Source organism: Oncorhynchus nerka, linkage group LG21 (genome assembly GCF_034236695.1).
Source record: "Oncorhynchus nerka isolate Pitt River linkage group LG21, Oner_Uvic_2.0, whole genome shotgun sequence".
NCBI lineage: Eukaryota > Metazoa > Chordata > Actinopteri > Salmoniformes > Salmonidae > Oncorhynchus > Oncorhynchus nerka.
Window position 1 is genome coordinate 35,650,730 of NC_088416.1, and position 27,074 is coordinate 35,677,803.

General features: G+C 49.0%; 1 pseudogene; it reads right to left on the bottom strand.

The window, feature by feature from the left end:
- Positions 1-27,074, bottom strand: part of LOC115127869 (SH3 and multiple ankyrin repeat domains protein 1-like) — a 91,543-nt pseudogene that overhangs the window by 15,513 nt on the left and 48,956 nt on the right.

Below are 27,074 nucleotides of genomic sequence, written 5' to 3' on the forward strand. Positions count from 1 at the left end.
CAGAGTGATCAGATGGGTGAGATACTGAGGTATAGGGATGGAGGATAGACACAGAGCAGAGTGATCAGATGGGTGAGAGACTGAGGTATAGGGATGGAGGATAGACACAGAGCAGAGTGATCAGATGGGAGAGACTGGGGTATAGGGATGGAGGATAGACACAGAGCAGAGTGATCAGATGGGAGAGAGACTGAGGTATAGGGATGGAGGATAGACACAGAGCAGAGTGATCAGATGGGTGAGATACTGAGGTATAGGGATGGAGGATAGACACAGAGCAGAGTGATCAGATGGGTGAGAGACTGAGGTATAGGGATGGAGGATAGACACAGAGCAGAGTGATCAGATGGGAGAGACTGGGGTATAGGGATGGAGGATAGACACAGAGCAGAGTGATCAGATGGGAGAGAGACTGAGGTATAGGGATGGAGGATAGACACAGCAGAGTGATCAGATGGGAGAGAGACTGATGTATAGGGATGGAGGATAGACACAGAGCAGACTGATCAGATGGGTGAGAGACTGAGGTATAGAGATGGAGGATAGACACAGAGCAGAGTGATCAGATGGGTGAGAGACTGAGGTATAGGGATGGAGGATAGACACAGAGCAGAGTGATCAGATGGGAGAGACTGGGGTATTGGGATGGAGGATAGACACAGAGCAGAGTGATCAGATGGGAGAGAGACTGAGGTATAGGGATGGAGGATAGACACAGAGCAGAGTGATCAGATGGGAGAGAGACTGAGGTATAGGGATGGAGGATAGACACAGAGCAGAGTGATCAGATGGGTGAGAGACTGAGGTATAGGGATGGAGGATAGACACAGAGCAGAGTGATCAGATGGGTGAGAGACTGAGGTATAGGGATGGAGGATAGACACAGAGCAGAGTGATCAGATGGGTGAGGGACTGAGGTATAGGGATGGAGGATAGAAAGAGCAGAGTGATCAGATGGGAGAGAGACTGAGGTATAGGGATGGAGGATAGACACAGAGCAGAGTGATCAGATGGGAGAGACTGGGGTATTGGGATGGAGGATAGACACAGAGCAGAGTGATCAGATGGGAGAGAGACTGAGGTATAGGGATGGAGGATAGACACAGAGCAGAGTGATCAGATGGGAGAGAGACTGAGGTATAGGGATGGAGGATAGACACAGCAGAGTGATCAGATGGGAGAGAGACTGAGGTATAGGGATGGAGGATAGACACAGAGCAGAGTGATCAGATGGGTGAGATACTGAGGTATAGGGATGGAGGATAGACACAGAGCAGAGTGATCAGATGGGTGAGAGACTGAGGTATAGGGATGGAGGATAGACACAGAGCAGAGTGATCAGATGGGAGAGACTGGGGTATAGGGATGGAGGATAGACACAGAGCAGAGTGATCAGATGGGAGAGAGACTGAGGTATAGGGATGGAGGATAGACACAGAGCAGAGTGATCAGATGGGTGAGATACTGAGGTATAGGGATGGAGGATAGACACAGAGCAGAGTGATCAGATGGGTGAGAGACTGAGGTATAGGGATGGAGGATAGACACAGAGCAGAGTGATCAGATGGGAGAGACTGGGGTATAGGGATGGAGGATAGACACAGAGCAGAGTGATCAGATGGGAGAGAGACTGAGGTATAGGGATGGAGGATAGACACAGCAGAGTGATCAGATGGGAGAGAGACTGATGTATAGGGATGGAGGATAGACACAGAGCAGACTGATCAGATGGGTGAGAGACTGAGGTATAGAGATGGAGGATAGACACAGAGCAGAGTGATCAGATGGGTGAGAGACTGAGGTATAGGGATGGAGGATAGACACAGAGCAGAGTGATCAGATGGGAGAGACTGGGGTATTGGGATGGAGGATAGACACAGAGCAGAGTGATCAGATGGGAGAGAGACTGAGGTATAGGGATGGAGGATAGACACAGAGCAGAGTGATCAGATGGGAGAGAGACTGAGGTATAGGGATGGAGGATAGACACAGAGCAGAGTGATCAGATGGGAGAGAGACTGAGGTATAGGGATGGAGGATAGACACAGCAGAGTGATCAGATGGGAGAGAGACTGAGGTATAGGGATGGAGGATAGACACAGAGCAGAGTGATCAGATGGGTGAGATACTGAGGTATAGGGATGGAGGATAGACACAGAGCAGAGTGATCAGATGGGTGAGAGACTGAGGTATAGGGATGGAGGATAGACACAGAGCAGAGTGATCAGATGGGAGAGACTGGGGTATAGGGATGGAGGATAGACACAGAGCAGAGTGATCAGATGGGAGAGAGACTGAGGTATAGGGATGGAGGATAGACACAGAGCAGAGTGATCAGATGGGAGAGAGACTGAGGTATAGGGATGGAGGATAGACACAGCAGAGTGATCAGATGGGAGAGAGACTGATGTATAGGGATGGAGGATAGACACAGAGCAGACTGATCAGATGGGTGAGAGACTGAGGTATAGGGATGGAGGATAGACACAGAGCAGAGTGATCAGATGGGTGAGGGACTGAGGTATAGGGATGGAGGATAGACACAGAGCAGAGTGATCAGATGGGTGAGAGACTGAGGTATAGGGATGTAGGATAGACACAGAGCAGAGTGATCAGATGGGTGAGGGACGGGGTAGAGGAATGGTACAGAGAAAATACTGCTGAACAAAAGAACAGATGATTAATGTGGGAGGCTGTCTGTCTGTCTCTGTAACTGTCTGTCTGTCTCTGTAACTGTCTGTCTGTCTGTCTCTGTAACTGTCTGTCTGTCTGTCTCTGTAACTGTCTGTCTGTCTCTGTAACTGTCTGTCTGTGTAACTGTCTGTATGTCTGTCTCTGTAACTGCCTGTCTGTCTAATTGTCAGGCGGTCCTCTCATTCATCTGTAAGCCTGTCTGTCTAATTGTCAGGCGGTCCTCTCATTCATCTGTAAGTCTGTCTGTCTAATTGTCAGGCGGTCCTCTCATTCATCTGTAAGCCTGTCTGTCTAATTGTCAGGCGGTCCTCTCATTCATCTGTAAGTCTGTCTGTCTAATTGTCAGGCGGTCCTCTCATTCATCTGTAAGCCTGTCTGTCTAATTGTCAGGCGGTCCTCTCATTCATCTGTAAGCCTGTCTGTCTAATTGTCAGGCGGTCCTCTCATTCATCTGTAAGTCTGTCTGTCTAATTGTAAGGCGGTCCTCTCATTCATCTGTAAGTCTGTCTGTCTAATTGTCAGGCGGTCTTCTCATTCATCTGTAAGTCTGTCTGTCTAATTGTAAGGCGGTCCTCTCATTCATCTGTAAGTCTGTCTGTCTAATTGTCAGGCGGTCCTCTCATTCATCTGTAAGTCTGTCTGTCTAATTGTCAGGCGGTCCTCTCATTCATCTGTAAGTCTGTCTGTCTAATTGTCAGGCGGTCCTCTCATTCATCTGTAAGTCTGTCTGTCTAATTGTCAGGCGGTCCTCTCATTCATCTGTAAGCCTGTCTGTCTAATTGTCAGGCGGTCCTCTCATTCATCTGTAAGTCTGTCTGTCTGTCTAATTGTCAGGCAGTCCTCTCATTCATCTGTAAGCCTGTCTGTCTAATTGTCAGGCGGTCCTCTCATTCATCTGTAAGTCTGTCTGTCTAATTGTCAGGCGGTCCTCTCATTCATCTGTAAGCCTGTCTGTCTAATTGTCAGGCGGTCCTCTCATTCATCTGTAAGTCTGTCTGTCTAATTGTCAGGCGGTCCTCTCATTCATCTGTAACTCTGTCTGTCTAATTGTCAGGCGGTCCTCTCATTCATCTGTAAGCCTGTCTGTCTAATTGTCAGGCGGTCCTCTCATTCATCTGTAAGTCTGTCTGTCTAATTGTCAGGCGGTCCTCTCATTCATCTGTAAGCCTGTCTGTCTAATTGTCAGGCGGTCCTCTCATTCATCTGTAAGTCTGTCTGTCTAATTGTCAGGCGGTCCTCTCATTCATCTGTAACTCTGTCTGTCTAATTGTCAGGCGGTCCTCTCATTCACCTGTAAGCCTGTCTGTCCTCTAGCAGAGATGATGACCAACAATATCATTCTGTATATACTGGTAAAAGTACAGCAACGGTCATTTGCCAACAGGGTGAGATGTTATCCTGCCTTTAACTTGGCGAGTCACAGGAGAAGTCCATCGTCTTTAGCTGTGTCACATTCAACCACAGTTCCAGCTTCTGTGATGAACAGCTCCTACAAACAGTGTATCAGCCTACAAGCATTTTAGTACAGTACAACACATATAAACTGCTATTCTCCACAGCAGAAGCATACTACAACATGAACCAGGACAGAGACAGAACAGGCAGACGAGAAGCACATGGTATGCTACAGCTGCAGACAGTGTTACAGCACAGGCCTTTAAGAGTCTAGAGGACAGACAGACGGACAGGCCGGCCAGAGGGCCTGCCAGACAGACAGCCTCACCGATGGATTTCTGTCGCAGCATACCGTGTGGAGGGGCGTGGCCTGATGTGAACTGGGCGCGGTCATAGCCCAGCCCGGTCATCCCCATTTCTGATTGGTCGTAATTTGGCTGAACAGCAAGAGAGGGAAGAGGGAGCAGAGGACAATGTTCAGAAAGGACAGAACTTATATAACAGAATAAACTTTGCAGACTGTGGTACTGTAAGTGAATAAAATAGCTTGACTATTCATGAAAGAGTTGTCAATTATTTGTAAAATAGTTCATATCTAGTAGTATAGTAGCTTAGGCAGTCAAATCAATCTTATTTGTATGGGTGTTGCATCAAGCTAACCCACTGAATGACATTGTGTAGCATCTCCTAAAGATGTGGGTGTTACCATAGGAACACTACAGGACAAACTGTTTCTCTCAACCTCATGACAGGTGATCTCACTAGTGAACACGAGCGCTCGCACACACACACGCAACGCCGACACACACACACCTCATTGGCGTAAAAGGAGCCCCGGCTCCTGTCTCTCCTTGCCCCCTGACCCCGCGTCCCTTGCCCCTCATTGGTGCTGATTGTCTGCTGAGCTGCTGCCAGGATCTCATCTAGCTTATCTGAGAGACAGTGAGAAAGAGAGAGAGGTGGAGAGAGAGAGAGACAGAGAGAGAGATGGAGAGAGAGAGAGACGGAGAGAGAGATGGAGAGAGAGAGAGACGGAGAGTGAGAGAGACGGAGAGAGAGACAGAGAGAGAGGTGGAGAGAGAGAGAGACGGAGAGAGAGATGGAGAGAGAGAGAGACGGAGAGTGAGAGAGACGGAGATAGAGATAGAGAGAGATGGAGAGAGAGATGGAGAGAGAGAGACGGAGAGAGATGGAGAGAGAGAGAGACGGAGAGAGAGATGGAGAGAGAGAGAGACGGAGAGAGATGGAGAGAGAGAGAGAGACAGAGAGAGAGATGGAGAGAGAGAGAGACGGAGAGAGATGGAGAGAGAGAGACAGAGAGAGAGATGGAGAGAGAGAGAGAGAGCGAGAGCAAGTGGTATAGAGTTAGAGAAGAGGATGCGACAGAGTGGAGGAGGGAAAGGGTGAGGGAGAGGAGAGAGGGTCAAATCAAACCAACAAACACTCCACCACACATCCACCCACTGAGGGGGAATTTTTTGATATGTGAAAAATAAAGCCCGGCTATTCCCCTGATGCTGTACATGCATATGACGTCTCTTACTCAAAGCCATCTGATAGACTGTCCTCTTCTTCTCTGTAACTTGTGAAGACTCGAATTCTGAAAGGATACGGAAAAACCCAGTAAGCTGACTGAATGCTAACTGGCTAGCAGAGACGTTTGCAGTTTTAACAGATAAAAACACAAAGCATGAAAGGAGTTTGTGATTTGTACCTGATTTTTTTTTCCAGGGGGTAGCAGCTGAGGACAAAGCAAAGGCAGACGTTAACTTTGGCACTCGAGTTACTGTAACACCATCACTTGAGTTACTGTAACACCATCACTTGAGTTACTGTAACACCATCACTTGAGTTACTGTAACACCATCACTTGACTTACTGTAACACCATCACTTGACTTACTGTAACACCATCACTTGACTTACTGTAACACCATCACTTGAGTTACTGTAACACCATCACTTGACTTACTGTAACACCATCACTTGACTTACTGTAACACCATCACTTGACTTACTGTAACACCATCACTTGACTTACTGTAACACCATCATAGTAAGTAATACTTATATTCAACTCTGCAATCAGAGATGTCTGTGTCCTCTTTGTGACACACACACACACACTCACGCACTCAAACACACACACACACACACACACACACACACACACACACACACACACACACACACACACACACACACACACACACACACACACACACACACACACACAAATGTCTCACCTCTCTCCACTGTGACGCGTTCCCACCACAGGAAAGTGCAGTGAGTTGAGAGGAAAGACAGAGGTTAAAACAGAGTAGTGGAGCGTGAGTAGACCACAGGGTTCTACAGACGGGTTTAGAGAGTAGTGGGGTGTGAGTAGACCACAGGGTTCTACAGACGGGTTTAGAGAGTAGTGGAGCGTGAGTAGACCACAGGGTTCTAGACGGGTTTAGACCCACAGGGTTCTACAGACGGGTTTAGAGAGTAGTGGAGCGTGAGTAGACCACAGGGTTCTACAGACGGGTTTAGAGAGTAGTGGAGCGTGAGTAGACCACAGGGTTCTACAGACGGGTTTAGAGAGTAGTGGAACGTGAGTAGACCACAGGGTTCTACAGACGGGTTTAGAGAGTAGTGGAGCGTGAGTAGACCACAGGGTTCTACAGACGGGTTTAGAGAGTAGTGGAACGAGTGAGTAGACCGCAGGGTTCTACAGACGGGTTTAGAGAGTAGTGGAGCGTGAGTAGACCACAGGGTTCTACAGACGGGTTTAGAGAGTAGTGGAGCGTGAGTAGACCACAGGGTTCTACAGACGGGTTTAGAGAGTAGTGGAGCGTGAGTAGACCACAGGGTTCTACAGACGGGTTTAGAGAGTAGTGGAACGTGAGTAGACCACAGGGTTCTACAGACGGGTTTAGAGAGTAGTGGAGCGTGAGTAGACCACAGGGTTCTACAGACGGGTTTTGAGAGTAGTGGAACGTGAGTAGACCACAGGGTTCTAGACGGGTTTAGAGAGTAGTGGAACGTGAGTAGACCACAGGGTTCTACAGACGGGTTTAGAGAGTAGTGGAACGTGAGTAGACCACAGGGTTCTACAGACGGGTTTAGAGAGTAGTGGAGCGTGAGTAGACCACAGGGTTCTACAGACGGGTTTAGAGAGTAGTGGAGCGTGAGTAGACCACAGGGTTCTACAGACGGGTTTAGAGAGTAGTGGAACGTGAGTAGACCACAGGGTTCTACAGACGGGTTTAGAGAGTAGTGGAGCGTGAGTAGACCACAGGGTTCTACAGACGGGTTTAGAGAGTAGTGGAACGTGAGTAGACCACAGGGTTCTACAGACGGGTTTAGAGAGTAGTGGAGCGTGAGTAGACCACAGGGTTCTACAGACGGGTTTTAGAGAGTAGTGGAACGTGAGTAGACCACAGGGTTCTACAGACGGGTTTAGAGAGTAGTGGAGCGTGAGTAGACCACAGGTTTCTACAGACGGGTTTAGAGAGTAGTGGAGCGTGAGTAGACCACAGGGTTCTACAGACGGGTTTTAGAGAGTAGTGGAACGTGAGTAGACCACAGGGTTCTACAGACGGGTTTTAGAGAGTAGTGGAACGTGAGTAGACCACAGGGTTCTACAGACGGGTTTAGAGAGTAGTGGGGTGTGAGTAGACCACAGGGTTCTACAGACGGGTTTAGAGAGTAGTGGAACGTGAGTAGACCACAGGGTTCTACAGACGGGTTTTAGAGAGTAGTGGAACGTGAGTAGACCACAGGGTTCTACAGACGGGTTTTAGAGAGTAGTGGAGCGTGAGTAGACCACAGGGTTCTACAGACGGGTTTAGAGAGTAGTGGGGTGTGAGTAGACCACAGGGTTCTACAGACGGGTTTAGAGAGTAGTGGAGCGTGAGTAGACCACAGGGTTCTACAGACGGGTTTAGAGAGTAGTGGAGCGTGAGTAGACCACAGGGTTCTACAGACGGGTTTAGAGAGTAGTGGAGCGTGAGTAGACCACAGGGTTCTACAGACGGGTTTAGAGAGTAGTGGAACGTGAGTAGACCACAGGGTTCTACAGACGGGTTTAGAGAGTAGTGGAGCGTGAGTAGACCACAGGGTTCTACAGACGGGTTTAGAGAGTAGTGGAGCGTGAGTAGACCGCAGGGTTCTACAGACGGGTTTAGAGAGTAGTGGAACGTGAGTAGACCGCAGGGTTCTACAGACGGGTTTAGAGAGTAGTGGAGCGTGAGTAGACCACAGGGTTCTACAGACGGGTTTAGAGAGTAGTGGAGCGTGAGTAGACCACAGGGTTCTACAGACGGGTTTAGAGAGTAGTGGAGCGTGAGTAGACCACAGGGTTCTACAGACGGGTTTAGAGAGTAGTGAAACGTGAGTAGACCACAGGGTTCTACAGACGGGTTTAGAGAGTAGTGGAGCGTGAGTAGACCACAGGGTTCTACAGACGGGTTTTGAGAGTAGTGGAACGTGAGTAGACCACAGGGTTCTACAGACGGGTTTAGAGAGTAGTGGAACGTGAGTAGACCACAGGGTTCTACAGACGGGTTTAGAGAGTAGTGGAACGTGAGTAGACCACAGGGTTCTACAGACGGGTTTAGAGAGTAGTGGAGCGTGAGTAGACCACAGGGTTCTACAGACGGGTTTAGAGAGTAGTGGAGCGTGAGTAGACCACAGGGTTCTACAGACGGGTTTAGAGAGTAGTGGAACGTGAGTAGACCACAGGGTTCTACAGACGGGTTTAGAGAGTAGTGGAGCGTGAGTAGACCACAGGGTTCTACAGACGGGTTTAGAGAGTAGTGGAACGTGAGTAGACCACAGGGTTCTACAGACGGGTTTAGAGAGTAGTGGAGCGTGAGTAGACCACAGGGTTCTACAGACGGGTTTTAGAGAGTAGTGGAACGTGAGTAGACCACAGGGTTCTACAGACGGGTTTAGAGAGTAGTGGAGCGTGAGTAGACCACAGGTTTCTACAGACGGGTTTAGAGAGTAGTGGAGCGTGAGTAGACCACAGGGTTCTACAGACGGGTTTTAGAGAGTAGTGGAACGTGAGTAGACCACAGGGTTCTACAGACGGGTTTTAGAGAGTAGTGGAACGTGAGTAGACCACAGGGTTCTACAGACGGGTTTAGAGAGTAGTGGGGTGTGAGTAGACCACAGGGTTCTACAGACGGGTTTAGAGAGTAGTGGAACGTGAGTAGACCACAGGGTTCTACAGACGGGTTTTAGAGAGTAGTGGAACGTGAGTAGACCACAGGGTTCTACAGACGGGTTTTAGAGAGTAGTGGAGCGTGAGTAGACCACAGGGTTCTACAGACGGGTTTAGAGAGTAGTGGAACGTGAGTAGACCACAGGGTTCTACAGACGGGTTTAGAGAGTAGTGGAGCGTGAGTAGACCACAGGGTTCTACAGACGGGTTTAGAGAGTAGTGGAGCGTGAGTAGACCACAGGGTTCTACAGACGGGTTTAGAGAGTAGTGGAGCGTGAGTAGACCACAGGGTTCTACAGACGGGTTTAGAGAGTAGTGGAACGTGAGTAGACCACAGGGTTCTACAGACGGGTTTAGAGAGTAGTGGAGCGTGAGTAGACCACAGGGTTCTACAGACGGGTTTAGAGAGTAGTGGAGCGTGAGTAGACCACAGGGTTCTACAGACGGGTTTTAGAGAGTAGTGGAACGTGAGTAGACCACAGGGTTCTACAGACGGGTTTAGAGAGTAGTGGAGCGTGAGTAGACCACAGGTTTCTACAGACGGGTTTAGAGAGTAGTGGAGACCACAGGGTTTTAGACGGGTTTTAGAGAGTAGTGGAACGTGAGTAGACCACAGGGTTCTACAGACGGGTTTTAGAGAGTAGTGGAACGTGAGTAGACCACAGGGTTCTACAGACGGGTTTAGAGAGTAGTGGGGTGTGAGTAGACCACAGGGTTCTACAGACGGGTTTAGAGAGTAGTGGAGCGTGAGTAGACCACAGGGTTCTACAGACGGGTTTTAGAGAGTAGTGGAACGTGAGTAGACCACAGGGTTCTACAGACGGGTTTTAGAGAGTAGTGGAACGTGAGTAGACCACAGGGTTCTACAGACGGGTTTAGAGAGTAGTGGGGTGTGAGTAGACCACAGGGTTCTACAGACGGGTTTAGAGAGTAGTGGAGCGTGAGTAGACCACAGGGTTCTACAGACGGGTTTAGAGAGTAGTGGAGCGTGAGTAGACCACAGGGTTCTACAGACGGGTTTAGAGAGTAGTGGAACGTGAGTAGACCACAGGGTTCTACAGACGGGTTTAGAGAGTAGTGGAGCGTGAGTAGACCACAGGGTTTAGAGGGTTTAGAGAGTAGTGGAGCGTGAGTAGACCACAGGGTTCTACAGACGGGTTTAGAGAGTAGTGGAACGTGAGTAGACCGCAGGGTTCTACAGACGGGTTTAGAGAGTAGTGGAGCGTGAGTAGACCGCAGGGTTCTACAGACAGGTTTAGAGAGTAGTGGAACGTGAGTAGACCACAGGGTTCTACAGACGGGTTTTAGAGAGTAGTGGAACGTGAGTAGACCACAGGGTTCTACAGACGGGTTTAGAGAGTAGTGGGGTGTGAGTAGACCACAGGGTTCTACAGACGGGTTTAGAGAGTAGTGGAGCGTGAGTAGACCACAGGGTTCTACAGACGGGTTTTAGAGAGTAGTGGAACGTGAGTAGACCACAGGTTTCTACAGACGGGTTTTAGAGAGTAGTGGAACGTGAGTAGACCACAGGGTTCTACAGACGGGTTTAGAGAGTAGTGGGGTGTGAGTAGACCACAGGGTTCTACAGACGGGTTTAGAGAGTAGTGGAGCGTGAGTAGACCACAGGGTTCTACAGACGGGTTTAGAGAGTAGTGGAGCGTGAGTAGACCACAGGGTTCTACAGACGGGTTTAGAGAGTAGTGGAACGTGAGTAGACCACAGGGTTCTACAGACGGGTTTAGAGAGTAGTGGAGCGTGAGTAGACCACAGGGTTCTACAGACGGGTTTAGAGAGTAGTGGAGCGTGAGTAGAACACAGGGTTCTACAGACGGGTTTAGAGAGTAGTGGAACGTGAGTAGACCACAGGGTTCTACAGACGGGTTTAGAGAGTAGTGGAGCGTGAGTAGACCGCAGGGTTCTACAGACAGGTTTAGAGAGTAGTGGAACGTGAGTAGACCACAGGGTTCTACAGACGGGTTTTAGAGAGTAGTGGAACGTGAGTAGACCACAGGGTTCTACAGACGGGTTTAGAGAGTAGTGGAGCGTGAGTAGACCACAGGGTTCTACAGACGGGTTTAGAGAGTAGTGGAATGGGAGTAGACCACAGGGTTCTACAGACGGGTTTAGAGAGTAGTGGAACGTGAGAAGACCACAGGGTTCTACAGACGGGTTTAGAGAGTAGTGGAACGTGAGTAGACCACAGGGTTCTACAGACGGGTTTTAGAGAGTAGTGGAACGTGAGTAGACCACAGGGTTCTACAGACGGGTTTAGAGAGTAGTGGAGCGTGAGTAGACCACAGGGTTCTACAGACGGGTTTAGAGAGTAGTGGAGCGTGAGTAGACCACAGGGTTCTACAGACGGGTTTAGAGAGTAGTGGAACGTGAGTAGACCACAGGGTTCTACAGACGGGTTTAGAGAGTAGTGGAGCGTGAGTAGACCACAGGGTTCTACAGACGGGTTTAGAGAGTAGTGGAGCGTGAGTAGACCACAGGGTTCTACAGACGGGTTTAGAGAGTAGTGGAACGTGAGTAGACCACAGGGTTCTACAGACGGGTTTAGAGAGTAGTGGAGCGTGAGTAGACCACAGGGTTCTACAGACGGGTTTAGAGAGTAGTGGAGCGTGAGTAGACCACAGGGTTCTACAGACGGGTTTAGAGAGTAGTGGAGCGTGAGTAGACCACAGGGTTCTACAGACGTGTTTAGAGAGTAGTGGAGCGTGAGTAGGTCACAGGGTTCTACAGACGGGTTTAGAGAGTAGTGGAGCGTGAGTAGACCACAGGGTTCTACAGACGGGTTTAGAGAGTAGTGGAGCGTGAGTAGACCACAGGGTTCTACAGACGGGTTTAGAGAGTAGTGGAGCGTGAGTAGACCACAGGGTTCTACAGACGGGTTTAGAGAGTAGTGGAGCGTGAGTAGACCACAGGGTTCTACAGACGGGTTTAGAGAGTAGTGGAGCGTGAGTAGACCACAGGGTTCTACAGACGGGTTTAGAGAGTAGTGGAACGTGAGTAGACCACAGGGTTCTACAGACAGGTTTAGAGAGTAGTGGAACGTGAGTAGACCACAGGGTTCTACAGACGGGTTTTAGAGAGTAGTGGAACGTGAGTAGACCACAGGGTTCTACAGACGGGTTTAGAGAGTAGTGGAGCGTGAGTAGACCACAGGGTTCTACAGACGGGTTTAGAGAGTAGTGGGCGTGAGTAGAACACAGGGTTCTACAGACGGGTTTAGAGAGTAGTGGAACGTGAGTAGACCACAGGGTTCTACAGACGGGTTTAGAGAGTAGTGGAGCGTGAGTAGACCACAGGGTTCTACAGACGGGTTTAGAGAGTAGTGGAGCGTGAGTAGACCACAGGGTTCTACAGACGGGTTTAGAGAGTAGTGGAACGTGAGTAGACCACAGGGTTCTACAGACGGGTTTAGAGAGTAGTGGAGCGTGAGTAGACCACAGGGTTCTACAGACGGGTTTAGAGAGTAGTGGAGCGTGAGTAGACCACAGGGTTCTACAGACGGGTTTAGAGAGTAGTGGAGCGTGAGTAGACCACAGGGTTCTACAGACGTGTTTAGAGAGTAGTGGAGCGTGAGTAGGTCACAGGGTTCTACAGACGGGTTTAGAGAGTAGTGGAGCGTGAGTAGACCACAGGGTTCTACAGACGGGTTTAGAGAGTAGTGGAGCGTGAGTAGACCACAGGGTTCTACAGACGGGTTTAGAGAGTAGTGGAGCGTGAGTAGACCACAGGGTTCTACAGACGGGTTTAGAGAGTAGTGGAGCGTGAGTAGACCACAGGGTTCTACAGACGGGTTTAGAGAGTAGTGGAGCGTGAGTAGACCACAGGGTTCTACAGACGGGTTTAGAGAGTAGTGGAACGTGAGTAGACCACAGGGTTCTACAGACAGGTTTAGAGAGTAGTGGAACGTGAGTAGACCACAGGGTTCTACAGACGGGTTTTAGAGAGTAGTGGAACGTGAGTAGACCACAGGGTTCTACAGACGGGTTTAGAGAGTAGTGGAGCGTGAGTAGACCACAGGGTTCTACAGACGGGTTTAGAGAGTAGTGGAATGGGAGTAGACCACAGGGTTCTACAGACGGGTTTAGAGAGTAGTGGAACGTGAGAAGACCACAGGGTTCTACAGACGGGTTTAGAGAGTAGTGGAACGTGAGTAGACCACAGGGTTCTACAGACGGGTTTTAGAGAGTAGTGGAACGTGAGTAGACCACAGGGTTCTACAGACGGGTTTAGAGAGTAGTGGAGCGTGAGTAGACCACAGGGTTCTACAGACGGGTTTAGAGAGTAGTGGGGCGTGAGTAGAACACAGGGTTCTACAGACGGGTTTAGAGAGTAGTGGGGCGTGAGTAGACCACAGGGTTCTACAGACGGGTTTAGAGAGTAGTGGGGCGTGAGTAGACCACAGGGTTCTACAGACGGGTTTAGAGAGTAGTGGAGCGTGAGTAGACCACAGGGTTCTACAGACGGGTTTAGAGAGTAGTGGAGCGTGAGTAGGTCACAGGGTTCTACAGACGGGTTTAGAGAGTAGTGGAGCGTGAGTAGACCACAGGGTTCTACAGACGGGTTTAGAGAGTAGTGGAGCGTGAGTAGACCACAGGGTTCTACAGACGGGTTTAGAGAGTAGTGGAGCGTGAGTAGACCACAGGGTTCTACAGACGGGTTTAGAGAGTAGTGGAACGTGAGTAGACCACAGGGTTCTACAGACAGGTTTAGAGAGTAGTGGAACGTGAGTAGACCACAGGGTTCTACAGACGGGTTTTAGAGAGTAGTGGAACGTGAGTAGACCACAGGGTTCTACAGACGGGTTTAGAGAGTAGTGGAGCGTGAGTAGACCACAGGGTTCTACAGACGGGTTTAGAGAGTAGTGGAACGTGAGTAGACCACAGGGTTCTACAGACGGGTTTAGAGAGTAGTGGAACGTGAGTAGACCACAGGGTTCTACAGACGGGTTTAGAGAGTAGTGGAGCGTGAGTAGACCACAGGGTTCTACAGACGGGTTTAGAGAGTAGTGGAACGTGAGTAGACCACAGGGTTCTACAGACGGGTTTAGAGAGTAGTGGAACGTGAGTAGACCACAGGGTTCTACAGACGGGTTTAGAGAGTAGTGGAGCGTGAGTAGACCACAGGGTTCTACAGACGGGTTTTAGAGAGTAGTGGAACGTGAGTAGACCACAGGGTTCTACAGACGGGTTTAGAGAGTAGTGGAGCGTGAGTAGACCACAGGGTTCTACAGACGGATTTAGAGAGTAGTGGAGCGTGAGTAGACCACAGGGTTCTACAGACGGGTTTAGAGAGTAGTGGAACGTGAGTAGACCACAGGGTTCTACAGACGGGTTTAGAGAGTAGTGGAGCGTGAGTAGACCACAGGGTTCTACAGACGGGTTTAGAGAGTAGTGGAGCGTGAGTAGACCACAGGGTTCTACAGACGGGTTTAGAGAGTAGTGGAGCGTGAGTAGACCACAGGGTTCTACAGACGTGTTTAGAGAGTAGTGGAGCGTGAGTAGGTCACAGGGTTCTACAGACGGGTTTAGAGAGTAGTGGAGCGTGAGTAGACCACAGGGTTCTACAGACGGGTTTAGAGAGTAGTGGAGCGTGAGTAGACCACAGGGTTCTACAGACGGGTTTAGAGAGTAGTGGAGCGTGAGTAGACCACAGGGTTCTACAGACGGGTTTAGAGAGTAGTGGAGCGTGAGTAGACCACAGGGTTCTACAGACGGGTTTAGAGAGTAGTGGAGCGTGAGTAGACCACAGGGTTCTACAGACGGGTTTAGAGAGTAGTGGAACGTGAGTAGACCACAGGGTTCTACAGACAGGTTTAGAGAGTAGTGGAACGTGAGTAGACCACAGGGTTCTACAGACGGGTTTTAGAGAGTAGTGGAACGTGAGTAGACCACAGGGTTCTACAGACGGGTTTAGAGAGTAGTGGAGCGTGAGTAGACCACAGGGTTCTACAGACGGGTTTAGAGAGTAGTGGAATGGGAGTAGACCACAGGGTTCTACAGACGGGTTTAGAGAGTAGTGGAACGTGAGAAGACCACAGGGTTCTACAGACGGGTTTAGAGAGTAGTGGAACGTGAGTAGACCACAGGGTTCTACAGACGGGTTTTAGAGAGTAGTGGAACGTGAGTAGACCACAGGGTTCTACAGACGGGTTTAGAGAGTAGTGGAGCGTGAGTAGACCACAGGGTTCTACAGACGGGTTTAGAGAGTAGTGGGCGTGAGTAGAACACAGGGTTCTACAGACGGGTTTAGAGAGTAGTGGGGCGTGAGTAGACCACAGGGTTCTACAGACGGGTTTAGAGAGTAGTGGGGCGTGAGTAGACCACAGGGTTCTACAGACGGGTTTAGAGAGTAGTGGAGCGTGAGTAGACCACAGGGTTCTACAGACGGGTTTAGAGAGTAGTGGAGCGTGAGTAGGTCACAGGGTTCTACAGACGGGTTTAGAGAGTAGTGGAGCGTGAGTAGACCACAGGGTTCTACAGACGGGTTTAGAGAGTAGTGGAGCGTGAGTAGACCACAGGGTTCTACAGACGGGTTTAGAGAGTAGTGGAGCGTGAGTAGACCACAGGGTTCTACAGACGGGTTTAGAGAGTAGTGGAGCGTGAGTAGACCACAGGGTTCTACAGACGGGTTTAGAGAGTAGTGGAGCGTGAGTAGACCACAGGGTTCTACAGACGGGTTTAGAGAGTAGTGGAACGTGAGTAGACCACAGGGTTCTACAGACGGGTTTAGAGAGTAGTGGAACGTGAGTAGACCACAGGGTTCTACAGACGGGTTTAGAGAGTAGTGGAACGTGAGTAGACCACAGGGTTCTACAGACGGGTTTAGAGAGTAGTGGAACGTGAGTAGACCACAGGGTTCTACAGACGGGTTTAGAGAGTAGTGGAACGTGAGTAGACCACAGGGTTCTACAGACGGGTTTAGAGAGTAGTGGAGCGTGAGTAGACCACAGGGTTCTACAGACGGGTTTTAGAGAGTAGTGGAACGTGAGTAGACCACAGGGTTCTACAGACGGGTTTAGAGAGTAGTGGAGCGTGAGTAGACCACAGGGTTCTACAGACGGGTTTAGAGAGTAGTGGAGCGTGAGTAGACCACAGGGTTCTACAGACGGGTTTAGAGAGTAGTGGAACGTGAGTAGACCACAGGGTTCTACAGACGGGTTTAGAGAGTAGTGGAGCGTGAGTAGACCACAGGGTTCTACAGACGGGTTTAGAGAGTAGTGGAGCGTGAGTAGACCACAGGGTTCTACAGACGGGTTTAGAGAGTAGTGGAGCGTGAGTAGACCACAGGGTTCTACAGACGTGTTTAGAGAGTAGTGGAGCGTGAGTAGGTCACAGGGTTCTACAGACGGGTTTAGAGAGTAGTGGAGCGTGAGTAGACCACAGGGTTCTACAGACGGGTTTAGAGAGTAGTGGAGCGTGAGTAGACCACAGGGTTCTACAGACGGGTTTAGAGAGTAGTGGAGCGTGAGTAGACCACAGGGTTCTACAGACGGGTTTAGAGAGTAGTGGAGCGTGAGTAGACCACAGGGTTCTACAGACGGGTTTAGAGAGTAGTGGAGCGTGAGTAGACCACAGGGTTCTACAGACGGGTTTAGAGAGTAGTGGAACGTGAGTAGACCACAGGGTTCTACAGACAGGTTTAGAGAGTAGTGGAACGTGAGTAGACCACAGGGTTCTACAGACGGGTTTTAGAGAGTAGTGGAACGTGAGTAGACCACAGGGTTCTACAGACGGGTTTAGAGAGTAGTGGAGCGTGAGTAGACCACAGGGTTCTACAGACGGGTTTAGAGAGTAGTGGAATGGGAGTAGACCACAGGGTTCTACAGACGGGTTTAGAGAGTAGTGGAACGTGAGAAGACCACAGGGTTCTACAGATGGGTTTAGAGAGTAGTGGAACGTGAGTAGACCACAGGGTTCTACAGACGGGTTTTAGAGAGTAGTGGAACGTGAGTAGACCACAGGGTTCTACAGACGGGTTTAGAGAGTAGTGGAGCGTGAGTAGACCACAGGGTTCTACAGACGGGTTTAGAGAGTAGTGGGGCGTGAGTAGAACACAGGGTTCTACAGACGGGTTTAGAGAGTAGTGGGGCGTGAGTAGACCACAGGGTTCTACAGACGGGTTTAGAGAGTAGTGGGGCGTGAGTAGACCACAGGGTTCTACAGACGGGTTTAGAGAGTAGTGGAGCGTGAGTAGACCACAGGGTTCTACAGACGGGTTTAGAGAGTAGTGGAGCGTGAGTAGACCACAGGGTTCTACAGACGGGTTTAGAGAGTAGTGGAGCGTGAGTAGGTCACAGGGTTCTACAGACGGGTTTAGAGAGTAGTGGAGCGTGAGTAGACCACAGGGTTCTACAGACGGGTTTAGAGAGTAGTGGAGCGTGAGTAGACCACAGGGTTCTACAGACGGGTTTAGAGAGTAGTGGAGCGTGAGTAGACCACAGGGTTCTACAGACGGGTTTAGAGAGTAGTGGAGCGTGAGTAGACCACAGGGTTCTACAGACGGGTTTAGAGAGTAGTGGAGCGTGAGTAGACCACAGGGTTCTACAGACGGGTTTAGAGAGTAGTGGAACGTGAGTAGACCACAGGGTTCTACAGACAGGTTTAGAGAGTAGTGGAACGTGAGTAGACCACAGTGTTCTACAGATGGGTTTAGAGAGTAGTGGAACGTGAGTAGACCACAGGGTTCTACAGACGGGTTTAGAGAGTAGTGGAACGTGAGTAGACCACAGGGTTCTACAGACGGGTTTAGAGAGTAGTGGAACGTGAGTAGACCACAGGGTTCTACAGACGGGTTTAGAGAGTAGTGGAGCGTGAGTAGACCACAGGGTTCTACAGACGGGTTTTAGAGAGTAGTGGAACGTGAGTAGACCACAGGGTTCTACAGACGGGTTTAGAGAGTAGTGGAGCGTGAGTAGACCACAGGGTTCTACAGACGGGTTTAGAGAGTAGTGGAGCGTGAGTAGACCACAGGGTTCTACAGACGGGTTTAGAGAGTAGTGGAACGTGAGTAGACCACAGGGTTCTACAGACGGGTTTAGAGAGTAGTGGAGCGTGAGTAGACCACAGGGTTCTACAGACGGGTTTAGAGAGTAGTGGAGCGTGAGTAGACCACAGGGTTCTACAGACGGGTTTAGAGAGTAGTGGAGCGTGAGTAGACCACAGGGTTCTACAGACGTGTTTAGAGAGTAGTGGAGCGTGAGTAGGTCACAGGGTTCTACAGACGGGTTTAGAGAGTAGTGGAGCGTGAGTAGACCACAGGGTTCTACAGACGGGTTTAGAGAGTAGTGGAGCGTGAGTAGACCACAGGGTTCTACAGACGGGTTTAGAGAGTAGTGGAGCGTGAGTAGACCACAGGGTTCTACAGACGGGTTTAGAGAGTAGTGGAGCGTGAGTAGACCACAGGGTTCTACAGACGGGTTTAGAGAGTAGTGGAGCGTGAGTAGACCACAGGGTTCTACAGACGGGTTTAGAGAGTAGTGGAACGTGAGTAGACCACAGGGTTCTACAGACAGGTTTAGAGAGTAGTGGAACGTGAGTAGACCACAGGGTTCTACAGACGGGTTTTAGAGAGTAGTGGAACGTGAGTAGACCACAGGGTTCTACAGACGGGTTTAGAGAGTAGTGGAGCGTGAGTAGACCACAGGGTTCTACAGACGGGTTTAGAGAGTAGTGGAATGGGAGTAGACCACAGGGTTCTACAGACGGGTTTAGAGAGTAGTGGAACGTGAGAAGACCACAGGGTTCTACAGATGGGTTTAGAGAGTAGTGGAACGTGAGTAGACCACAGGGTTCTACAGACGGGTTTTAGAGAGTAGTGGAACGTGAGTAGACCACAGGGTTCTACAGACGGGTTTAGAGAGTAGTGGAGCGTGAGTAGACCACAGGGTTCTACAGACGGGTTTAGAGAGTAGTGGGGCGTGAGTAGAACACAGGGTTCTACAGACGGGTTTAGAGAGTAGTGGGGCGTGAGTAGACCACAGGGTTCTACAGACGGGTTTAGAGAGTAGTGGGGCGTGAGTAGACCACAGGGTTCTACAGACGGGTTTAGAGAGTAGTGGAGCGTGAGTAGACCACAGGGTTCTACAGACGGGTTTAGAGAGTAGTGGAGCGTGAGTAGGTCACAGGGTTCTACAGACGGGTTTAGAGAGTAGTGGAGCGTGAGTAGACCACAGGGTTCTACAGACGGGTTTAGAGAGTAGTGGAGCGTGAGTAGACCACAGGGTTCTACAGACGGGTTTAGAGAGTAGTGGAGCGTGAGTAGACCACAGGGTTCTACAGACGGGTTTAGAGAGTAGTGGAGCGTGAGTAGACCACAGGGTTCTACAGACGGGTTTAGAGAGTAGTGGAGCGTGAGTAGACCACAGGGTTCTACAGACGGGTTTAGAGAGTAGTGGAACGTGAGTAGACCACAGGGTTCTACAGACAGGTTTAGAGAGTAGTGGAACGTGAGTAGACCACAGGGTTCTACAGACGGGTTTAGAGAGTAGTGGAACGTGAGTAGACCACAGGGTTCTACAGACGGGTTTAGAGAGTAGTGGAACGTGAGTAGACCACAGGGTTCTACAGACGGGTTTAGAGAGTAGTGGAACGTGAGTAGACCACAGGGTTCTACAGACAGGTTTAGAGAGGGGTTCAGACAGACCTCTGTGACTGTGTGAGCTTGTGTATTGTGGGGACCATGTTTTTAGAGGTGGTGAGTGGTAGGAAAGTGTTTTGTTAAAATGTCTTCAATGTTCGCTGAATGATGTTAGGGTCATTTCATTTCAGACACGCCAAGTCATTCAGTTTAGAAAACAACAGTGTGTGTAATAACTGTTGAACAACGTTGCAGTGAAAAGAAAGAAAGATACTGTCATTAGCCTTGTAATCGATGCTTCGGCTACTGCTTTAGAAGTGAAACGCGCTGTTAAAACTACGCTGAACAACTCAGGTAAGTGTGTGATATCATTTCCCTGTTGATGCTGGTGCTATCGTGCAGCGTGACCTCCAGGTGAACTGGGACACTGCACCAAACATCGAGGTGAGACAGTTTAATGGACATTGTCAGGGGTAGCTATATTCATTCATGGCATTAGAATAAGCATATGGCTCAGGCTGATATGACTCCCTCACACATTCTGCTCCTGAAACCTTTAGGGAATGTGCATATGGAATGAGGAGCAGAAGTTGATCCGTAAAGAACAGTTGCAGGACAGACTTTTATACGAAAAGACATGTTTGTTTATGAAGATGAAATGAAACAAATATATCTACTGTATGGTTCTACATTAAATATGGAGAGTATAGTTGCATTATCACTCTGGACAGGGGCCATGTATGTGTGGGGTTATACAGTAGATATACTGCTATTATAGCGTTCAGGTTTGTGTAGTAGTGGGACGAGGGGCTGCAACATTAGTGTAGTGTAGGTTTGGGATGTTCCATACTATAGGGGTAGTGATCATTGGTTTACAGGTGGGGGGAGATCAGGGCAGGGCAGGGGGTCTGTGGGGCGGCTGCTCATGCTGTGTGTCAATCAGTCAGTCAGGGGTTTGGATGAGGTGATGAGGGGTTAGTCAGGGGTTTGGACCACAGAGAGGGGTGATGAGGGGATAGTCAGGGGTTTGGACCACAGAGAGGGGTGATGGGGGGGATAGTCAGGGTTTGGACCACAGAGAGGGGTGATGGGGGATAGTCAGGGGTTTGGACCACAGAGAGGGGTGATGGGGGATAGTCAGGGGTTTAGACCACAGAGAGAGGTGATGGGGGATAGTAGGGGTTTGGACCACAGAGAGGGGTGTTGGGGGATAGTCAGGGGTTTGGACCACAGAGAGGGGTGTTGGGGGATAGTCAAGGGTTTGGACCACAGAGGGGTGTTGGGGGATAGTCAGGGTTTGGACCACAGAGAGGGGTGATGAGGGGATAGTCAGGGGGTTGGACCACAGAGAGGGGTGTTGGGGGATAGTCAGGGGTTGGACCACAGAGAGGGGTGTTGGGGGGATAGTCAGGGGTTTGGACCACAGAGAGGGGTGTTGGGGGATAGTCAGGGGTTGGACCACAGAGAGGGTGTTGGGGGATAGTCAGGGTTTTAACCACAGAGAGGGGTGTTGAGGGGATAGTCAGGGGTTGGACCACAGAGAGGGGTGTTGGGGGATAGTCAGGGGTTTGGACCACAGAGAGGGGTGTTGGGGGGATAGTCAGGGGGTTGGACCACAGAGAGGGGTGTTGGGGGGATAGTCAGGGGTTTGGACCACAGAGAGGGGTGTTGGGGGGATAGTCAGGGGTTTTAACCACAGAGAGGGGTGTTGAGGGGATAGTCAGGGGTACAGTGAGCTAGTAGTTACCCAACCATCTGGATCTTATCCTGGCTCTGCACTAGAGGAGATAATAAGCAGTGTATATTGAGGACAGGAGTAATGTCCCAGCAGACTGGCTTGTAAGAGAGAGGGACATATGGGAGTCTGTTGGAATGAGCTGGAATCTGACCTAGGATCAGATAGGAAATACTCAGAGGCTCCCGCTTGCCTCTCATATGATCTGCTCCCATAAATCATCATCATGGGTGAAGTGAGCATGCTCAGTAGAGACCGCAGCAGCATCTACAGTAGTCTCCCTCAGAGTGACACCCACCCCCTGCAGTGTTACCCTGGCAACAACACACTCAGCCAGGGTAGGTGTGTTTGTGGAGACGTGGGACTGGTCTGGGGTTATAGGGCTGGGGGGTGCGGGGGTAAAAGGGGGCGCAGTGAAAAGGATCAGGGGTGGGTGGGGTCATTGTTTGAGGGGTTACCTGTAGTGGGGGTGCTGGAAGTGACAGTGTGGAACCTCTGAAAGAACAGTGAAATGCATTGAGACTCTCATCCATGTTGGTACCCTAACAATGCTGTCACCATTAAGGTTCTGACACCTTTCCCTGGCCACTCAGACAGTACATGACAGTGTCACTTATCTGCCTCTCTTGCTTGCCCTCCTTTTCTTCCCTCTGTCCATCACAGCCCACCTCTCTGTGTCTTTGTAGCCCCTTTTGCCTTTCCTTTCCCAATGGGCACACACTGGCTGAAACAACGTTTTCCCCACATCATTTCAATGACATTACGTTGAACCAACGTGGAACAGACGTCTGTGCCCAGTGGGTTCTTTCTTCTTTTAGGCCTCTCTCGCTTTTTTCACTTCATGCATCTTAAGCTCTACCCATCCCTCCTGTCTTTCACCTTCTCTTCTCATCATCTCTCTCTATCTCCAGTACATCTCCCTCTACATTCCTTTGTATTCCTTCTAGATGCTCTTTCCCTCTCCGTGTGTTCCTGGTCTCCTTCCTCCTCTGTCCTTGTCTTTCCTGTCTCTACCCAGAACCCAACCCGTATCCCCATGTCTTACCCATCTCCTCCAGTTCTGAGGTCATGGATTTAGAGCGGAGAGCGATGGCCGGAGTGCTTAGTCTTTTACTCTGCTGGGGGACTGTGGAGAAAGGAAAGCATTATCATCCTCGTCCTCATCCTCGTCGCCATCATCGTTGTCGTAGTTCCAGGCCCTGTGTTGTCTCTTACTTTTCTTTCTCTGGCCATCCTCCATGTCAGGGTTGCGTGTCACCATGACAACCTTGACCATGAGGGCGTTTCCACCTTGCCTGATCATGTTGACCACCTGCCTGTGTCCCACCTTCACCACATTCTGACCATTCACCTGAGAGGGGGGGGGGGGTAGAGGTGAAGAAGAAGAAGTCCATGTAATTGGTTAGAGAGGATGATTTTTCATAATAACAGTCATTGTGAAGAATCCAACTTCAGCTCCCATCATGCCCTAGCAGCACACACCTCAATGAGGAAGTCTCCCATTCTCAGACCGGCTCTCCAGGCCACGCCTCCTTCGTCGACAGACTCCAGGTACTGCAGTGCTGGGAAGGCTGGGGTGGGAGTGAACTCCTCGATGGGGGTCTGAGCTGAAGACAGAGAACAGAGGGGTAACCAGCATTATGTCATAACCACTGTAACAACTAGACTGATGAAGCCCTGGCAGCACAGTGAGACTGTCCAAGTGTGTTCATCTGTGTGTGTGTGTGTGTGTGTGTGTGTGTGTGTGTGTGTGTGTGTGTGTGTGTGTGTGTGTGTGTGTGTGTGTGTGTGTGTGTGTGTGTGTGTGTGTGTGTGTGTGTGTGTGTGTGTGTGTGTGTGTGTGTGTGTGTGTGTGTGTGTGTGTGTGTGCCTGTTTGTTAAAGGCCTGTCTGTATGCCTGACTGTCTATCTATCAACAGCTGATCGCACGTGTTTCCTTACCTTTGGCTCCTCTCAGCACAAAGCCAAAACCCTCACTGTCTTTTTTCTGCAGAAGCACTGTCTTCTCCTTGATGATATAGTCACTAAGAGAGAGGACAGAGAGAGATGGGGAGAGACACTTAGCGATAACATGAGATGAGATGAGACATTAAAAAAAGGAGTGGAAAAAGGGGACAGCAGGAAGAAGAGAAAGAGAAGTAGGAGAGAGAGAGAGAGGTAGGAGAGACAGGTAGGAGAGAGAGAGAGAGAGAGAGAGGTAGGAGAGAGAGAGGTAGGAGAGATAGAGAGAGAGGTAGGAGAGATAGGTAGGAGAGAGAGGTAGGAGAGAGAGAGGTAGGAGAGATAGGAAAGAGAGAGAGAGGTAGGAGAGATAGGTAGGAGAGAGAGAGGTAGGAGAGAGAGGTAGGAGAGAGAGAGGTAGGAGAGAGAGAGGTAGGAGAGATAGGTAGGAGAGAGAGGTAGGAGAGAGAGAGGTAGGAGAGAGAGGTAGGAGAGACAGAGGTAGGAGAGAGGTAGGAGAGAGAGGTAGGAGAGAGAGAGGTAGGAGAGAGAGGTAGGAGATAGGTATCCCCCTGCATACATGCACACTGCCCCAGGAGGGAGCCTTAATCCTGGGAGAGAGAGGGAGGTGAGAGGGGTCAGGGACCTTCTGAAATGAGGGCACATTTTTTAAGCACATGAATTAATACATTTAACTGTCTCTGCCCTGACTCGGCTCCCCAGAGCTGGGCAGTGGGTTTTTGTATTTCCTGTGTCCTCTCTGGGGTCAGGGGTCAGCTGATGACATAATGCACCAGACCAGGGGCTCGCTGGGCAGCCTTGTGTCGGCGACTAGGTGAGGTACAGTGAGATTGCGCTGGGTTGGTTGACAGAAAGACCAGAGATGTTGTTCCAGAACCTCACGCTCTAAGATGCTAGGCTATATATGATGATGACGGTTGCCTGAGCAACAAGCTACAGGACGTAGGATCTAGCTGGTGTAATATAGAGAGGCCTGACTACACTGGAAGAGAGAAATGTATGCACAGCTAGGTGTTCTGATGACACAGACGTAGTCGTCCAAAGAAGAAGAATCCTCACATGTAGAGCCAATAAAGAGGTCAGGTTATGTTGGTCCGCCTCGCTAAAATAGCCTCATGAATATACAGGGGATAATGAGTATGGGAGATGACGATAATTGGCAGTTTCCAGTTGCTATCTAACTAGAGTACATGGAGCTATCATGGAAAGACCACAGAAGAAGTGTGAATACCCACAAGCACCTGCATGTCAGCCACTTGATCCCCTTTTGGAAGACCTAGTTTAGGTAGTTAACCAGTCATCCAATGATTCAACTAGCTACTGTCAACATACTGTTTACCTTTAATAATGTTTACGTACTGTATGTTGCTGGACTGTTTTTCTTCCCTTCTTCTTCTTCACCCAGGCCGTCCCCTCCACTGGCATAGCAACTCGCATAGCAACTCACTTAAATACAGTCATTTGCCAGCATGAACCAATGAGCACCACACAATCACGGACTGCATCCATCTGTAATGACACCTTCCTCATAATTGAGCCTAGTGCACCACTGTTGACCAGAGATGAATGGGATCTATATGGGGAATAAGGTGTCATTTGGGACCCGCCACACCATGGGGATTGGTTGGTTAGGTTGGTTATGTTCCTCACACAAACATTCCTCTGGACTGCAGCCCAGCGGTATCTATACTGACACAAGCTCTCCTGTCATCAAGTCTGTCACCAACTCAAGGTTGTGCATACCGTAATAACACCACACAATCATCTAACCATGCTCCTCCTACATACATACCTACTGTATCTCCAATGTAACTGATCCATGCGACACAATCTAGAAGTTAGAGCCGGGGGATATGGACAACAAGCCCCATCCTGATAAATTACCTCAATTAATGCTATAACCATAAATAGAATGATACGTTTATAACATTAATGTGAACCACAGTTTATAACATTAATGTGAACCACAGTTTATAACATTAATGTGCACCACAGTTTATAACATTAATGTGCACCACAGTTTATAACATTAATGTGCACCACAGTTTATAACATTAATGTGCACCACAGTTTATAACATTAATGTGAACCACAGTTTATAACATTAATGTGAACCACAGTTTATAACATTAATGTGCACCACAGTTTATAACATTAATGTGCACCACAGTTTATAACATTAATTAATGTGCACCACAGTTTATAACATTAATGTGAACCACAGTTTATAACATTAATGTGAACCACAGTTTATAACATTAATGTGAACCACAGTTTATAACATTAATGTGCACCACAGTTTATAACATTAATGTGAACCACAGTTTATAACATTAATGTGCACCACAGTTTATAACATTAATGTGCACCACAGTTTATAACATTAATGTGCACCACAGTTTATAACATGAATGTGCACCACAGTTTATAACATTAATGTGCACCACAGTTTATAACATGAACGTGCACCACAGTTTATAACATTAATGTGAACCACAGTTTATAACATTAATGTGCACCACAGTTTATAACATTAATGTGCACCACAGTTTATAACATTAATGTGCACCACAGTTTATAACATTAATGTGCACCACAGTTTATAACATTAATGTGAACCACAGTTTATAACATGAACGTGCACCACAGTTTATAACATTAATGTGCACCACAGTTTATAACATTAATGTGAACCACAGTTTATAACATTAATGTGAACCACAGTTTATAACATTAATGTGCACCACAGTTTATAACATTAATTAATGTGCACCACAGTTTATAACATTAATGTGCACCACAGTTTATAACATTAATGTGCACCACAGTTTATAACATTAATGTGCACCACAGTTCCTAACTATTTTCCTTTAAACTACTACTACTAGTTTGATGGTTGTCCCATTAACAATCACCCATATTAGAAAACGTATTTCAAACTTCAATCAATCAATCAAATGTATTTATAAAGCCCTTCTTACATCAGCTGATGTCACTAAGTGCTGTACAGAAACCCAGCCTAAAACCCCAAACAGCAATGCAGGTGTAGAAGCACGTGTAGAACACATTTCTCTAGTATAGGATACTTATTGTAGTGAATGGTACCAGCAAAATGCCTGCAATAAGTGATCGGTATGGTCGTGTGGATCATTTGGGGTTAATCGTCCCAGCTCTGCTATAAGTATTGGTAACATCATCTAGAAGCATAGCAAGGGGGACTGCTACCCATGGCACAGCATGCACCTCTCAAACCACTTCTCATTCTCTTATACACTATTGTTTGTACACATGCACAGGGGCACACATTGATAACACACACACACGTACACACACCATATGTAGACACAGTAGAAGCAGAGCCACTAGCGGGGATACATGTTATAGATCTGCCTCCTATACCTTGTTCTCAATCAACAACAGCTCACAGACCGTCACACACAGAGACCCACAAACACGACACACACACACATTCTGCAGATGAGAGAAGCAG